The following is a 17,675-nucleotide window of genomic DNA, read 5'->3' as shown; positions in this document are numbered from 1 at the left end:
TGGGGCGCATACTAGTAGGGGGCCTAAAGATGACTTAGGGGGACAGGGACAAACTTTTTTTTTTTTTTTTTTAACAGTATCACTCTCAGCATAGTGACTTTTTTTGTTTTTGTTTTTTGAGACAGAGTCTCACTCTGTCACCCAGGCTGGAGTGCAGCAGCTCACTGCAACCTCCGCCTCCCAGGTTCAAGCGATTCTGCTGCCTCAGCCTCCTGAGTAGCGGGATTACAGGCATGGACCACCACACCCAGCCAAGTTTTGTATTTTTAGTAGAGACGGGGTTTCACCATGTTGGCCAGGCTGGTCTCGAACTCCTGACCTCTGGTGATTCGCCCACCTAGGCCTCCCAAAGTGCTGGGATTGCAGGTGTGAGCCACCACACCTGCCTGAGCCTTGATTCTTAAAACAATTCACATTTTGCCTTCACTGCCACACCATACACTGGTATTCTGCTCTGCTATTTTCTTTTCACTCCACCGACCGTCCCCAGCTAAGGATTCTCATCAACAGTTCTAAACAGGTGATTCTGTTGTTCCATGGGGCTTCTGACCACCGTAGACACCTCAAAGAAACAACGTGGATGATAATGCTTTTTAAATCACAGTTGTGAGTTTTTCATGGGCCAAGAACTCCATTACCCACTGGAGCTGCCAATACAACCTCACCCTAATGTAGGTTAAGAGCGTGGATTTCTCTCTCTCTCTCTTTTTTTTTTTTAAATAGAGATGGGGGTCTCACTATGTTGGCCAGGGTGGTTTTGAGCTGGTCTCAAACAGTCCTCCCTCCTTGGCCTCTGAAAGTGCTGGGATTACAGGCATGAGCCGTATGCCCAGCCTAATTTCTCTTATTTCTTTTCTGTCAATCAGAAGGGCACCTGAATATAAAAAATGACTAAAGGGGTTATATGGAGCTGCCAGGGGACACTGTGTCATTAAGTCTTACATAGCAAGACCCCATCTCTACAAAAATAAATTCATGCCCAAAGAGGTTTACTTGTATTCATAGGTGGAATTAAACACCCCAAGAGCATTCCCCAAATCCAAACACCACAGTTAAAAACTGGTGTGAGTAAAGACAAGACTATTAGCATTGGATTAGGTCAAGACTATTAGGTCTGACTGTCTTAGGGAAAATGTTTCGATGTATACAAAGGGATAAATAGCCAGAAAATTTTTTTTTCTTTTTTTGAGGCAGAGTCTCGCTCTGTTGCCCAGACTGCAGTGCAGTGGCACAATCTCAGCTCATGCAACCTCCACCTCCCAGTTCAAGCAATCTCTTGCCTCAGCTTCCTGAAAGCTGAGATTACAGGTGTGCACCACCATGCCTAGCTAATTTTTGCATTTTTTGTAGACACGGGGTTTTGCCATCTTGGCCAGGCTGGTCTCAAACTCCTGGCCTCAAGTGATCCACCGGCCTTGGCCTCCCAAAGTGCTGGGATTACAGGCGTGAACCACTGCACCTGGCTGGATTTTCTATAGGTAGAATTTTAGTTGGTTATTCATAAATTATGTTCATTCTACTGTTTGAAAACTACAATTCAAATGGACAATTATTTTTGTCCATTTCAAATAACAGTACACTACTTTTTCATTCTTCCAACCCGATCTTAGGGACATCATTTCAGAGTCTCTGTCAACAGACAATAAGCAGCAATAATGAAGCACTAGCTCTATTTACCACCCAAGAAGTGCCAGGTGGTACACTTACATGAAACCTAATAATCTTGTCTTTACTCATACTGAAGTTTAATTATGTTATTTGGATTCTGGGTATGCTCTGGTGGGGTTGGGGGGGGATTTATTCCACCTGTGCATACAAGTAAAACTCTCTGGGGATTAGAAAAAAAGTTTTTTAGAGATGGGGTCTTGCTATGTTGCCCAGGCTGGAGTGTGGTGATGCAATCACAGCTCACTGCAGCCTCCAACTCCTGAGCTCAAGTGATTCTCCTGCCTTAGCCTCTCAAGTAGCTGGGACTACAGGTGGTCACCAATGCACCCAGCTAATTTTTGTATTTTTTGTAGAGATAGGGTCTTGCTATGTTGCCGGGGGTGGTCTGGAACTCCTAGCCTCAAGTGATCCTCCCACCTGAGCCTCCCAAAATGCAGGGATCACAGGCATGAACCACCATGGCTGGCCTCTTTGCACATTTGAGCATATTCATTAATTAGCACTTTTTGATTAAGTTGTTATTTTTCTAAGTTTGCATTTTGTAAAAAAAAAAAAAAAAAAAATTAGCATTTCCAAGTCTTTGATGGGAAGTATAATTTGAAAATAATTTTTTTGAGTTACCTGAGTTTAGTCATTACATAAATTTCATACAAATTTCCTATTCAACATGTATCTCACAATAAAAAGAATGAAATGAGATGCAGTAAAATTTTAATACTAGTTATTGCCAGCTGGGAGGATTACAGAACAGTGAGAGAAGACTGGAGCCTTTATAAACATGCAGCTGGGCCAGGTGCGGGGGCTCACGCCTGCAATCCCAGCACTTCGGGAGGCCAAGGCAGGCAGATTACCTGAGGTCAGGAGTTCGAGACCACCCTGGCCAACATGGTGAAATCCCATCTCTACTGAAAGTACAAAAATTAGCCAGGCATGGTGGCAGATGCCTGTAATTCCAGCTACTTGGGAGGCTGAGGCAGGAGAATCACTTGAACCCAGGAGGTGGTGGTTGCAGCGAGCCGAGATCATACCACTGCGCTCCAGCCTGGGTGACAGAGAGAGATTCCATCTCAAAAAAATAATAAATAAATAAATAAAAAGAAATAAAGTGCAGCATGGTAACTAGAGAAAATGAAGGAAAAAAATTAAAATCAAAATTTTAAAAAGACCAGTCTGGACAACATAGGTAAACCGTGTCTCTACAAAAAAACTTAAAAATTAGCTGGGTGTGGTAGCATGCACCTGTGGTCCCAGCTACTCGGGAGGCTGAGGTGGGAGGATCCCTTGAGCCTGGAAGTTGGGGCCACAGTGAGCCATGATCATGCCACTACACTCCAATCTGGGTGACAGAGCGAGACCCTGTCTCAAAAATAAATTAATAAAATAAAATGAAAAGAGATGCAGAGTTTGCCCAATTATCAATTATCACTAAACTGAAGTAGTAATAAATTCTTTTTTTTTTTTTTTTTTTGAGACAGAGTCTCGCTCTGTTGCCCCCAGGCTGGAGTGCAGTGGTGTGATCTTGGCTCACTGCAACCTCTACCTCCCGGATTCAAGTGATCTTCCCACCTCAGTTTCCCAAGTAGCTGGGATTATAAGTGCCCACCACCATGCCCAGGTAATTTTTGTATTGTTACTTGAGATGGGGTTTCACCATGTTGGCCGGGCTGGTCTCAAACTCCCAACCTCAGGTGATCCACCCACCTCAGCCTCTCAAAGTGCTGGGATTACAGGCATGAGCCACCGCACCTGGCCCAAAGTAGTAATAAACTCTGATTTCAAAAAAACCTTTCATGCCTAGAGTGTGTCCCACACTCAAATTAATGAAAGCTTGGCATGCTGTTCTGTTCCCCAAATTTCTATTCATTGTTTGACTCATTTGTATGTATTTTCATGTACTGAAGGAGAATGTTAAATATAACATACTCAAAATGAAATCAAAACTCTAGAGAAAATTATAACAATCCAGAAAAGGGATTGACAAACATATAACCAACTTTATCTTCATGCTCGCCTTCTCAATTTTTACCTAATTTGTAGATGACCACAGGTCTACCTCAAGAGAGCTTGTTCTCAGCACCAAAATGATGTATGTTGACTTTGTTTTTGTTGAGACAGAGTTTCGCTCTTGTTGCCCAGGCCAGAGTGCAATGGTGCAATCTCGGCTCACTGCAACTGCCACCTCCCCAGTTCAAGTGATTCTCCTGCCTCAGCCTCCCAACTAGCTGGGATTACAGGCATGTGCTACCACACCTGGCTAATTTTGTATTTTTAGTAGAGACAGGGTTTCACCATGTTGGTCAGGCTGGTCTCGAACTCCCGACCTCAGGTGATCTGCCCACCTTGGCCTCCCAAAGTACTGGGATGACAGGTATGAACCACTGCGCCCGGACATATATTGACTTTGAAATGAAAGTCTACGGCCAGGTGCAGTGCCTCACACCTGTAATCCCAACACTTCGGAAGGCCAAGGTTCAAGGATCACTTGAGCCCGGGAGTTTGAGACTAGCTGGGGCAACATAGCAAGATCCCATCTTGAAATTTAAAAGTTAGCTGGGTATGGTGGTGCGGCTATTGTCCCAGCTATTCGGGAGGATGCCTTGACCCACGGAGTTGGAGGCTGCAGTGAGCTGTGATTGCACCACTGCACTCCAGTCTGGATGATAGACCAAGACCCTATTTCAAAAAAAAGAAAGAAATGAAGGTCTGATTGCAACGCAGGTCACAGAGTTGAAAAACCAGGCATCCTATTATTTTCCCTAATTGCTTATAAAACAGGACTGGAAGTGTGGGCTTTCATTTTGACTATTTTTACTTAATTGTAATTTTGGCTTATAGTTTGGGAGAGTAGTTCATATTTTGGTAGAACATGATTTATTTATTTATTTATTTATTTATTTATTTATTTATTGAGATGGAGTCTCATTCTGTCACCAGGCTGGAGCGTGGTGGCGTGATCTCGGCTCACTGCAACCTCCGCCTCCCGGGTTGGCAATTCTCCTGCCTCAGCCTTCCAAATAGCTGGGACTACAGGCACCTGCCACCGCACCTGGGTAATTTTTGTATTTTTAGTAGAGACGGGGTTTCACCATGTTGGCCAGACTGGTCTTGAACCCCTGACCTCAGGTGATCCACCCACCTCAGCCTCCCAAAGTGCTGGGATTACAGGCATGAGCCACCCCGCCCGGCCAGAACATCATCTTAAAACCAGCTTTGTGTGTTTGCTTTGGCAGCACGTATACTAAAATTGGAACAATACAGAGATTAGCATAAAAAAATAAAAATTTAAAAACCAGCTTTGTGAATGTTTAGTTGTTGAGACTAATAAGAATTATTAAAATACTTCAAACATTATCTAGTATTTGCTTCAGCATCTGTACATTATGATTTATAAGATTTTGTAAATACTATTTTGTAAGTACTACTAATTAGTAAATACTTTAATAATTTGTAAATACTAAGTATTTTAATATTTAGCACTACTACATAATTGCACAAAATCTAATTAATTAGTATTTTGTAATAGTTATTTGCTAAGTACTGCAACTCATTAAATACATTAGTATTTTGTAAGTAGTCATTTGCTAAGTACTGCTACACAGTAAATACTTTCATATTTTGTAAGTAGTCATTTGCTAAGTACGGCTATTCAGTAAATGTTTTAGTATTCTGTAGGTAGTCATTTGCTAAGTACTGCTACACAGTAAATATTTTCATATTTTGTAAGTAGTCATTTGCTAAGTACGGCTATTCAGTAAATGTTTTAGTATTCTGTAGGTAGTCATTTGCTAAGTACTGCTACACAGTAAATACTTTCATATTTTGTAAGTAGTCATTTGCTAAGTACAGCTATTCAGTAAATGTTTTAGTATTCTGTATGTAGTCATTTGCTAAGTACTGATACTCAGTAAATGCTTTAGTATTTTGTAAGTAGCTATTACTAAGTAGTAGCACTTAGTAAAGACTTAGTAGCAGTATTTACAAAGTAGTTCTTTCTAGCTCATAAGCAAAGGATAGCAAAATAGTGAAGATAGGAAATACTTGTCCATTTGTACAGGTTTACAAGGTACATAGTTAATTCTCTGTCACGACTACAGTTTAAGTTTATGTAATGGGCACTCAGGAATCCTACTGCAAGCAAAAACCTATCTTCTATCTCTTCTGCTCATGTTAAGCTATGGGGTTACTTTGCAAACACTTAAGAAGACAGATGAAATTGGAATCACCAGGATGGTTTCCGCCTGGCCTGTTAATTTATTCACTGGAAAGACTCTTCATTTGCGTACGTTTTCACAGGTTTCAAAAAGTCAACTTTTTTTGGCGGGGGTGGGGATAGATTTTGACATTGTTTTCCTAGGGGCTCTACAATGAATATAAATCTATTCACTTTAAATTATTATGTTTTTGAGACAGGGTCTTGCTGTGTTGCCCAGGCTGGCATACAGGGGAGCGATCACGGCTCACTGCAGCCTTGACCTCCCCAGGCTAAGGTGATCCTCCCACCTCAGCCTCCTGAGTAGCTTGGAGTACAGGTGTGTGCCACCACGCCCAGCTAAGTTTTATATTTTTAGTAGAGACAGGGTTTCACCATGTTGGCCAGGCTGGTCTCAATCTCCTGACCTCAAGTGATCTGCCCGCCTTGGCCTCCTAAAGTGCTGGGATTACAGATGTGAGCCACTGCACCTGGCCAGAACTGTGACTTTCTACTTGGAACTGAGCTCCCTTTCCAACACCAAAATGTGTCTTTCCCACAGCTCATTCCCTTGGAATTTTGAGTTCGCAAATTCTTTGTGCAAAACATCTAACTTCTATTTCTATAACTGAACTTGATTTGAATTCCCATTGTGCTGGGAGTCAGAATCTTAATTATGTCAGGTAATTAAGCAGCCTCTTCTCCCTTCTTATCGTAGGCTGAGGGAGAGAGTCGAGGCCCCACATGGGACTGGAGTATTCTCAGTCGGAATAGTGAACACAGAGTCATCCTCAATCCTCTCTACTCTGGTGGTCTTGAGGGGCCACTGCTACCTCCTCCTGGTCCTGACCTTGAGGCTTCTCAGCACTGGCTTTCTCTGAATTCCTTCTGTGCACAAGTAAATCATTCAGCTTCTTCCTGAACCAATAAGGATTTCTTGCCCAGATACTCCTGTTCCGTGGTTACTCTAATGTTACTGAACCATGCTTGACCCAGAGGGGAACTCTGCAAAGCTCACCACCTCCCCCAGCTTCCCCAGGGAGAAAGACACACACACCCTCTCCTCTGAGACCTCCAAACCTATGTGGGTGTCTGTCATCACTGCCACTCCTGCCTCATACCCGTGCACACCCAAGGACTGTGTTTGGAGAGGCGGATGCATTGATGTCTAAGCGTTCTTGCATCCTTAACTTTGAAACCGTACAAGCATGTTCTTTTCTTTCATCTCTGGATGTTTCATTTTGTTTTTTATCATCTCCCTCTTTAATTGCCTCCTGCAATGAATTGTATGTTGGAGGAAGGGAGAGGCAAACATGTACAAGGACACAGAGGTATCCTGGGAGAAACTGTGACTCATACTATAAAATATTAACCTCACTCACTTATATAGCACCTTGTACTTTATTTTTATTTATTCATTTATTTATTTTTTGAGGCAAAGTCTCACTCTGTCCCCCTGCGGGAGTGCAGTGGCGCAATCTCAGCTCACTGCACCCTCCGCCTCCCAGGTTCAAGCAATTATCCTGCCTCAGCCTCCTGAGTAGCTGGGACCACAGGCACCTGCCACCACGCACGGCTATTTTTTTCTTTTTATTTTGTAGTAGAGACAGTGTTTTACCATGTTGGGCCTCAAACTCCTGACCTCAAGTGATCTGCCAGCCTCGGCCTCCCAAAGTGCTGGGATTACAGGCATGAGCCACCACACCCAGCCAAAACATGTATTTCTCATGGAATAATTTCATGCACTAGAGCAAGCTAATTGGGAAAGTCAATAGCAAGGAACAGTAGCAATCGTTTATGAAATAATGATTAGGTGCTGGCACTTGATGCACATTCATAGTCCCACTTAATTCTTCAAGTGAAATTCTCACTTGGCAGGAATTTACTATTAGCCATTTTCCAAATAAGAGATAGAGACGAGCGAGTCTCTATCTCTTCTTTGGTGCAAGGAGATTGGTGCAGTCGGTGAATGGCAAAAGTGGATATGTACCCAGGTCTGTCTCAAGTCCAAATTCCAACTCATCACTTCCCTAAATGTGGTCTATTCTGCCAGGCTGGATAAGGGAAGTGGTTCTGCTTCCAAACTTAATATGTGACAGATGAGGCAATCTAAACCAAAGTCTTCTTGAGTTTGGTCAAACCATATGCTGCCAAGGCGTGAATGCAAATAGCAAATAACTGTAACGAGCCATCCCAACTATGCCACAACTCACACAACTCAAAGGCAAGGGAATCCCAGGCGACAAGGTCCAGGAACAGCCACTCTGGGGAGTCTGCCACCTCTGATATTGCTCCCGTGGCACACACAGTGCCCCATCTGCCTCCAGACCTGCGCTGAAGGAATGGGGGGAAGGGGCAAGCTTTGTAGGTGTGGGTGATCCAATGGTCACTTGAGGTCTCTCAAACAAGGATTCTGTAGATGATGTTCATGGGCCAAACAGAAATGTGTTTCTTTTCTTTTCTTTTTTTTTTTTTTCAAGACAGGGTCTTGCTCTGTTGCCCAGGCTGGAGTGTAGTGGTACAATCTTGGCTCACTGCAACCTCCACCTACTGAGTTCAAGTAATTCTCCTGCCTCAAGCCTCCCAAGTAGCTGGAACCACAGGCATGTGCCACCACACCTGGCTAGTTTTTTGTATTTTAGTAGAGACGGCACTGGTCTCCAACTCTGATCTCGAACTCCGGGCCTCAAGTGATTCACCCACCTTGGCCTCCCAAAGTGCTGGGATTACAGGCATGAGCCATCATGCCCAGCCTTGTTTCTTTCTAAATGAGGCTTCCTTTGTGTCTTTACAGTTCCTTCTACAAAAAAACTGCCATGGTGGGCACAGGGGCTTATGCCTATAATCCCAGCACTTGGAGAGCCCAAGGCCAGTGGATCACTTGAGCCCAGGAGTTCGAGACCAGCCTGGGTTAACTTAGTGAGACCCCAGCTCTACGAAAAATTTAAAAATTAGCCAGCCATGGTGGCATGCACCTGTGGTCCCAGCTATTCGGGAGGCTGAGGTGGGAGGATCACTTGAGCCCAGGAGTTCCAGGCTGCAGTGAGGTATGATCTGGCCACTGCACTCCAGCCTGACCAACAGAGCAAAGTGCTGTCTTAGAATAAAATACTTTTTAAATAAACTAAAAACAAAATAATGGGCCAGGTGTGGGTGGCTCACATCCGTAATCCCAGCACTTAGGGAGGCCAGGTGAGGCAGAATAGGGAATGAGGGGAACCAAGGCTTAAGGCATAAACAAAAGAACAGCAGATGCAGCCAGTTCTAGGCAAGATTAGGCAGCATAGAGGCCACGTGTTCATTTCGTCAATCAGAGGCTGATTGACGGCAGGGGGGCGCGGGGGGAGGGGAGGGTAACAGCCTCTGATTGAGGGCGGGGGTGGGGGTGGGGGTGGGGATGGGTTGTGCGTCTCCACTTCAGCCTCTGATTGGTCACAGGCCAATCCTTCAGAGGGTGTAACCAATCGGAGGCCTCTAACGGGCACCTAGGGGCGTTACCTAATTCTTCCAGCTTAATAAAAATCCTAATGGGAGCTACTAAGCCGTTTGCTCTATCCGGCTCCTGCTCTGTGAATTGTACTTTCGCTTCAATAAATCCGTCTCTTCCTTACTCCAGTTTTTTCTTTTGTTTTCGTTGCTTTGATCTTTTTTTACTTTGTGCATTTTGTTCAATTCTTTGTTCAACACGCCAAGAACCTGGGCAATCCACGGTCAAGACCTTCCATCCAGTAACAGAGGCAGAAGGATCCCTTGATGCCAAGAGCTCGAGACCAGACGGTAACAAAGTGAGACCCTGTCTCTCCTATCTATCTATCTATTTCTCTATCTCTCTATCTATCTATCTTTTAATTATCTGGGCATGGTGGTGCATGGCTGTGGTCTCAGCTACTCCTTATGCTGAGGTGGGAAGATCGCTTGACCCCGGGAGTTGAGGCTGCAGTGAGCTATGATGGCACCACTGCACTCCAACCTGGGTGACAAAGCAAGATCCTGTCTCTAAATTAAATTAAAAACAATATCACCAAAAAAACAGGTTGGGTGGTGGTGTCTCACGCCTATAATCGGAGCACTTTGGGAGGTCGAAGTGGGAGACCATGTGAAGCCAGGAGTTCGAGAGCAGTCTGGGCAACACAGACCCAATCTCTACAAAAAATAAAACTGGCCTTGGCGCGCGCCTGTAATCCTAGCTACTTGGGAGGCTGAGGCAGGGGGATCGCTTGAGTCCCAGAGGTTGAGGCTGCAGTGAGCTGAGATCCCGCCACTACACTCCAGCCTGGATGACAAACTGAGACCCTATCAAAAAACAAAACAGTGCCCCGCTCAGTTTTTCCTGAAACGTGCAACCCTCGCCTGTAGCCAGGAGAGAACTCCGCGAGCCAGCAAAACACAAACTCGGCCAGGAAACAGATAAGGCCACCCGGGGGTGCCAGAAGAGGACGCTGCGAGGCGGGTTCTTCTTCTGGGTCCACGGCGAGCGCTTCCGGGGTGGTGGCGAGAGAGGCGGAAGTGCGGTGTGTTAGCCCGTGGCTGCTGTCTCTGGGCGGGTCGTGGGAGGCTCCCGAGGTGGGGACCGGGCCGGGATGGCTGCAGCGGCGGCCGGAGCCGGGAGCGGGCCCTGGGCGGCCCAGGAGAAGAAGTTCCCGCCGGCGCTGCTGAGTTTCTTCGTCTACAACCCGGGCTCGGGCCGCGCGAAGGAGAGGTATGCGGAGGGGGCGGCGGGCGGGCGATGTCTGTGCTCCCCGGGGAGGCGGCCCTGTGGTTCTGCCCACCTCCAGCGGCACTGACCTAGCCTGCGTTGTGCCAGGTGCGAGCCCGCGCCGGGGGCTGCGGCGGGGACCTGACAGCAGGCGGGGACGGCTTCAGGTCCTGGATCGATGCCTGTCTATGGAGTAAAGCCCCGTCGGGTCTATATCACTCCACACCCCAGGTTGAGGCTCTTTGTGCTTTGCTTTGCGTCAGTTCTGGGAAATTAAAATTGAACTTGCCTTTGTTAAGTGGGTAGTCCCCAACTAGAAGCGTGAAACCAGGGTGGCAGACGCTAGCCTTCAAATGATACAAGCCTGGAGGACCCTGTAAAAGTTTTCACCGAAATGAGGAAATAAATTAATTCCGGGAGGGGTGTGTGTGTGTGTGGTTTTTCTGATGTGGGGACGGCGACTTTCTCAAAGGATATCCGGAGCTGTGTTTCGTTACCAGCAAGTCAGGGTTCTTTTAAAGACTGTCCAGGCTGGGCGCCCTGACTCGCGCTTGTAATCCCAGCACTTCAGGAGGCGGAGATGGGAGGAGTACTTGGGGCCAGGAGTTCCAGACCAGCCTGAGCAACATAGCAAGGCCCCCAACTCTACCAAAAAAAAAAAAAAAAAAAAAATCGAAAAATGAGCTAGGCGTGGTGTCACGCACCTGTGTTTCCAGCTACTCAGGAGGCTGGAGGCCAGCTTGTGATTGAGGCTGCAGGTGAGCTGTAATTGGGCCGCTGCACTACAGCCTGGGCGACAGAGACCCCATCTCCAGAAAAAGAAAAAGAAAACCTTGTCAGTTCGAATGCCTGGGAACTGGCTGGATTTAATTTTCAGGGAGCTATGTGTCTGCAGATGTGCACACCTTTATTTCTTACAAGCATTGGTGTATTACAAGTTAGCGCCAGGAAAGAAACCTGGAGACTTGAGTTTTCATAAAAATTACCTGGTGCTACTTCAGATGTGATTTATTGACTATCGAAATTGCCTTTCTGACTGGCGGGCAGTATTTGCACAATGATGAGATAATTCCTGTTCTTCTTATTTTAAATAGAGACAAGGTCTCACGGTGTTGCCCAGGCTGGTCTTGAACTCCTGAGCTCAGGTGATCCTCTCTTCTCGGCCTCTCAAAGTGCCAGAATTACAATTCCTGTTTTTCTAAAACCGGTTTTTCTTTTGTTTTGTCATGAGCATGTGCGCCACAAGAGGTCGACACTGAACTTAGCGTTTTCAATAGCTAAGATGAAATGTTTCTATTCATGATGTGCTTGTTTCCTCATGTTTCGGGAGGAAAATAGGATTTTATTTTATCATCCAAATGAGGTGGAAAAGAAGAGGCCGGGCGCGGTGGCTCAAGCCTGTAATCCCAGCACTTTGGGAGGCTGAGGTGGGCAGATCACGAGGTCAGGAGATCGAGACCATCCTGGCTAACACAGTGAAATCCCGTCTTTACTAAAAATACAAACAAATTAGCCAGGCGTGGTGGCGGGCGCCTGTAGTCCCAGCTACTCGGGAGGCTGAGGCAGGAGAATGGCGTGAACCCGGGAGGCGGAGGTTGCAGTGAGCGGAGATCGCACCACTGTACTCCAGCCTGGGCGACAGAGTGAGACTCCGTCTCCAAAAATAATAATATTAGAAATGTCGGATTGTGTGAAGCTATTGTACAGTTTACAAGGTAATACCTCTAAGTGTGCCTTTTAGAGTTCAGTGAATTCTTAAAACTTCTGCTGGAGAATTGTCCCAAAGATAATTTTTTAACCTTTGTAGGACTTTTAGCCCATCAAAACCTGCAAAATCTTTACATACACAGAAGAACAGACAGTTCTTTAATGAACCAGAAGGAAATTTCTGGATGGTCATGGTATTTACATACACAGTATATCTTTCTGAAATTGTATGGCGAAGTTATGGGTGATCTTTACTATTCAGAATTTAGCAATGTTCTCTGGCTGTTGCATCGAAGTAAAATTACAATAAAATTGGTTGCAATTTTAAAATCAAGTTCTTCCTATTTGCTTTATTGGTTCTTGGGGCTGCTTTAAGCTGTATTTCTGGTGCTGTAGCATGTTCAAAGTTTTTAAACTAAGGCAAAATAAAAAACATGGTCTAATGAATTCATTGTATAATTTGAGTTTATCAAACTTTGTAGGTTGTTTGGAATCCTATAATTGTAAAACAGAGTAAAGATGGAAACCAGTTATTGAATATCAAGAGGAGGAGTTGTTGGTAATGTGTCATTGTTTATTTTTTTAAATGTATTGCTGAGTATGTTGAATGCCTTACTTGGTTTAAACTAGGAGGCTTTTGCGGAAGTTTCTTGGGGTATATAGCAAAAGTTTGTTTATCATTTACACTAGCACGATCTTTTAAAAATGTATATGCACCCTATCTCACTAATAGCTTCTATTCTTCATCTATATTGAAAGCCCTCCTATACTAAGGCTTACTGATTCACAAATTAGAATTTAAACACTTCTGGCTGGGAACAGTGGCTCACACCTGTAATCCTAGTACTTTGGGAGGCCAAGGTGAGGTGGGCAGATCACTTGAGGTCAGGGGTTCAAGACGAGCCTGGCCGATGTGGCAGAACCCTGTCTCTACTAAAACTACAACAACTGGCCAGGGATGGTGGCACACACCTGTCATCCCGGCTACTCTGGAGGCTGAGGCAGGAGAATCTCTTGAACCAGGGAAGCAAATGTTGCAGTGAGCCAAGATTCCACCACTGCACTCCAGCCTGGGCAACAGCAAGACTCCCATCTCAAAGAAAAAAAAAGAATGTAAACACTTTTTTTCAGCACAAGACTATGGTGGGACCAAGTTTATAAACATTATACTGTTTGGCCAAGAGTCAGTGTACCTTTGCCATCTATCCAGTGGACATTGATTTTCCCTTGAATTCAGATGTGTGCTGTGTTTTCGTGTTTGCAGGACAAGGTTTATAGTTCGCTGCCGCAGCAGTGCTACAGCATGTACAAGGTAAGCATGGCATTTTTTGAACTGAGTCCAGCCGCTTACCCCTATTTCTAGGCTCCACGGGTGTTTAAAGAGAAATCTTTAAATGACTGCAAGGTGACTCTGTATTTGTCTTAGAGAAGAAAATAATGAGGCCTTTGAAACAGGTAGTGAGGTTTATGCCTACATTTATTCAGTAAGTATTGAACTCCCTTCTCTTTTCTCAGCCTTGTAGTAGGAATGTGTCCCTATTGATGCAAAAGTGTGTCTATGTGCTCAAGGAATGTACAGAATCCAGATAATTTTATGATTTAAAAATTTCAGTGAGGCAGGGCACAGTGGATCACACCTGTAATTTCAGCATTCTGGGAGGCTAAGGCAGGAGGATTGCTTGAGCCCAGGAGTTCAGGACCAGTCTGGGCAATATAGCAAGATCCCATTTGTACAGAAAATTGTATAAAAGTTAGCTAGGTATCATGGTGCATGACTGTAGTGCCAGCTACTTGGGAGGCTGAGGTGGGAGGATCGCTTGAGCCTCGGAGGTGGAGGTTGCAGTGAACTGTGATTGTGCCACTGCACTCTACCCTGGGCAACAAAGTGAGATTCCATCTGAAAAAATAAAAATAAAAATTTTGGTGTTTCCATTCATTGAGAGAAAACTGAAAAATAACAAAAATGTGGGTGATATTCTGTATATAAATTGAAACTTCAGGGTAAGTTGAAATTTTTGAAAGATGCCTAGAATAATTAGGTGGTTTCATAAATGACACAGCATCACTTAACGGCATTTTTTGTAATTTATATTTTTAACTTTTCTCATGTAAATATTCTCTGTATTGAAAAGAACTGGGAGATTTAATAAGCTGAATTAATAATTCCCCAGAGCCTATATCTTGCTTGGCACAGAGGAGAGAGCAAAAGTAAAAATCTATGTTAATTCTTGAATTGACACTTCCTTGGTTCACAAAAATTGGCTGTCATAAGTGTGACTTTGACTTACTTGATTCCTCTTGTTTTTTTGTTTTTTGAGACAGTTTTGCTCTTGTTGCCCAGGCTGGAGTGCAGTGGTATGATCTCGGCTCACCGTAGCCTCTGCCTCCCAGGTTCAAGCCATTCTCCTGCCTCAGCCTCCCGAGTAGCTGGGACTACAGGTGCGTGCCACCATACCAGGCGAAGTTTTTGAATTTTTAGTAGAGGCAGGGTTTCACCATGTTGGCCAGGATGGTCTTGATCTCCTGACCCCCGTGATCCACCCTCCTCGGCCTCCCAAAGTGCTGGGATTACAGGTGTGAGCCACTGCATCCGGCCAAACTTTCTGATATGAAAACTCTTAAGTCCTCCTAAGCTAAGGACAGGAGTTATAGCTTACATGAATTTTAAAGCCAGACCCACCGATTTGAGGAAGCAATTACTCTCTTGAAGGAGAAAAGTCAGAAAACATAATGAGGAAAATCACTAGGACCTAACTGGCATGTGGAACGATTTTTTGCTTATGAACTATCAACTTTAATTTCATTTCCAGATGGCATGGTCTCAGCTGTTATACAGTGTTTATAAATGTTCTAAATCAAGGGAATGTGTATCAACCTACTAGAATAAAATATTTGAGTTTTTAATTTGCTTTAATTAGGATAACCTTTTTCTTCAAGTGAAGAGAATCATATTACATATTTTTTTTTGGAAAAGATGGGCTGCATTTTCTAGCAGTTACAAATTTGTTATGTATGATCTCATTCTTGGAACATTCTTGAATCTAGTGTCTCTAAGGCAGGTGTGTACAGGAAGAAATGAATAACAGAAATCAATGATGAAAGCATTAAGAAGACAATTGAGTCTGTCAACTGCAAAATATTGCTGAGTGTGGATTGCTCTGAAATCTGAAAACATGACTTGTGAATTGCTTCTATTCAAAATGTAGACACAATGCCAGGGTTGGTTTACTTGTTTCCGATTTTTCAATCCTCTTTTCTAGGCAAAAGGTGTCCAAACTATGCAGACCCACAGAATCTAACAGATGTCTCTCTCTTCCTCCTCCTAGAACTCTCAGGGGATCCAGAACTGCAGCCGGTCCTCGCTGGGCTGTTCCTGCCCATGTGCCTGGTCATGGTGCTGAGGAACCTGCTCATCATCCTGGGCATCAGCGCTGACTCCCACCTCCACACCCCCGTGTACTTCTTCCTCTCCAACCTGTCCTTCCCTGACATCGGTTTCACCTCCACGGTCCCCAGGCTGCCTGACTCAGATGTCTCTTTGCCATTTTTGGAGGCACGGAAGAGAGACGTTCTCCTGAGTGTGATGGCCTATGACCAGTTTGTAGCCATCTGTCACCCTCTATATCATTCAGCCATCATGAGCCCGTGTTTCTGTGGCTTCCTAGTTTTGTTGTCTTTTTTTTCTTAGTCTTTTAGACTCCCAGCTGCACAACTTGATTGCCTTGCTAATGACCTGCTTCAAGGATGTGGAAATTCCGAATTTCTTCTGTGATCCTTCTCAACTCCCCCATATTGCATGTTGTGACGCCTTCACCAATAACATCATCCTGTATTTCCCTGCCGCCATGTTTGCTTTTCTTCCCAGCTCGGGGACCCTTTCGTCTTACTCTAAAATGGTTTCCTCCATTCTGAGGGTTTCATCGTCAGGTAGGAAGTATAAAGCCCTCTCCATCTGTGGGTCTCACCTGTCAGTTGTTTGCTGAGTTTATGGAACAGGCGTTGGGGGGTACCTCAGTTCAGATGTGTCATCTTCCCCCAGAAAGGGTGCAGTGGCCTCAGTGATGTACACGGTGGTCACCGCCATGCTGAACCCTTTCATCTACAGCCTGAGAAACGGATATTAAAGGTGTCCTGCGGCGGCCGTACGGCAGCACAGTCTAATCTCAATATCTTATCTGTTCTATTCCTTTGTAGTGTGGGTTAAAAAAGGCAGCAAGTTCAAATAAGAATGATATCCCAGGGTGAACACCCACTGTGATAATAGTAATACCTCCCTAGGATACAAAAAATATTGTCATGGAGTATACACACATGGGGTATACCCACTGTGATATTAGAAGCAATATCTCCCTATAATATGAAAAATATCACAGGGTGTACACACTAATCTTAGGAGTAATCTTTAACCTGGATATTACGACTAATATCAAGGGTGTACACACATGGGGTACGTGCACTGTGATATCAGGAGTTGTATCTCCCTAGGATGTTATGAATCATATCGCAGGGTATATACTATGTACATCCACTGTGATATTTGAAGTCATATCTATGAGATTACAAATAATATCAAAGGGTATACACCCCTGTGACCTATTAGGAGTAACGTCCTTCCAGGGTATTACAGATAATGTCACAAGGTGAACACCTTGTGTGACAGTTTGTACACCTTTTGTGACATTAAAAGAAACATCCTCCTAGGATATTACAAGTAATGACACAGGCGGTGTACACACAAGGTGTGCACCACCTGTGCCATCAGGAGTAACATTCCCCTAGGATATTACGAATAATATCGCAAGTGTACACATGGTGTACATCCCATGTGACATTAGGCGGGACATGCCCCTAGGATATTAGGAATAGTATCAAAGTCGTTGAACATGTATGATATACACCCCCCGTGACATTAAAAGTAACATCCCCCTAGAATATTACGAAGAATATCACAGGGAGTACACCCCGTGTGACATTAGGTGTAACATCCCCCAAGGATACAATGAATAATATTGGAGGGTGTAGATGCCTTGTAACCTTAGTAACATCTCTTTAGGATATTGTAAATCATATCATAGGGTGTACACGCATTGTGACATTGGTAGTAACATCCCGCTAGGATATGATGAGTAATATCACAGGGTGTACACCCCCTGTGACAAGAGTAGTGACGTTCCCCTAGAATATGATGAATAATATCACAGGAGGTGCAGCCCCTGTGATTTACGAGTAACATTTCTATAGAATATTACAGGTCGTATCACTGTGTGACTCTGTACACCCTGTGCGACATCAGGAGTAAGCCTACAAAACCATTACGAATAATATCACAGGGTGAGCACCCCGTGACGAGGAATAATGTAGTTTTAGGACATTATGAATGATATGACAAGGTGTACACACCCTGTGATGTTAGGA

General features: G+C 44.5%; 1 pseudogene; it reads left to right on the top strand.

The window, feature by feature from the left end:
- The first annotated feature begins 10,332 nt into the window (after positions 1–10,332).
- On the top strand, positions 10,333–16,427 carry LOC129041051 (olfactory receptor 7E24-like; annotated as a pseudogene).
- The last annotated feature ends 1,248 nt before the right edge of the window (positions 16,428–17,675 follow it).

Source organism: Pongo pygmaeus, chromosome 6 (genome assembly GCF_028885625.2).
Source record: "Pongo pygmaeus isolate AG05252 chromosome 6, NHGRI_mPonPyg2-v2.0_pri, whole genome shotgun sequence".
NCBI classification, from domain to species: Eukaryota; Metazoa; Chordata; class Mammalia; order Primates; family Hominidae; genus Pongo; species Pongo pygmaeus.
This window is presented reverse-complemented; position numbering and strand designations above follow the sequence as displayed.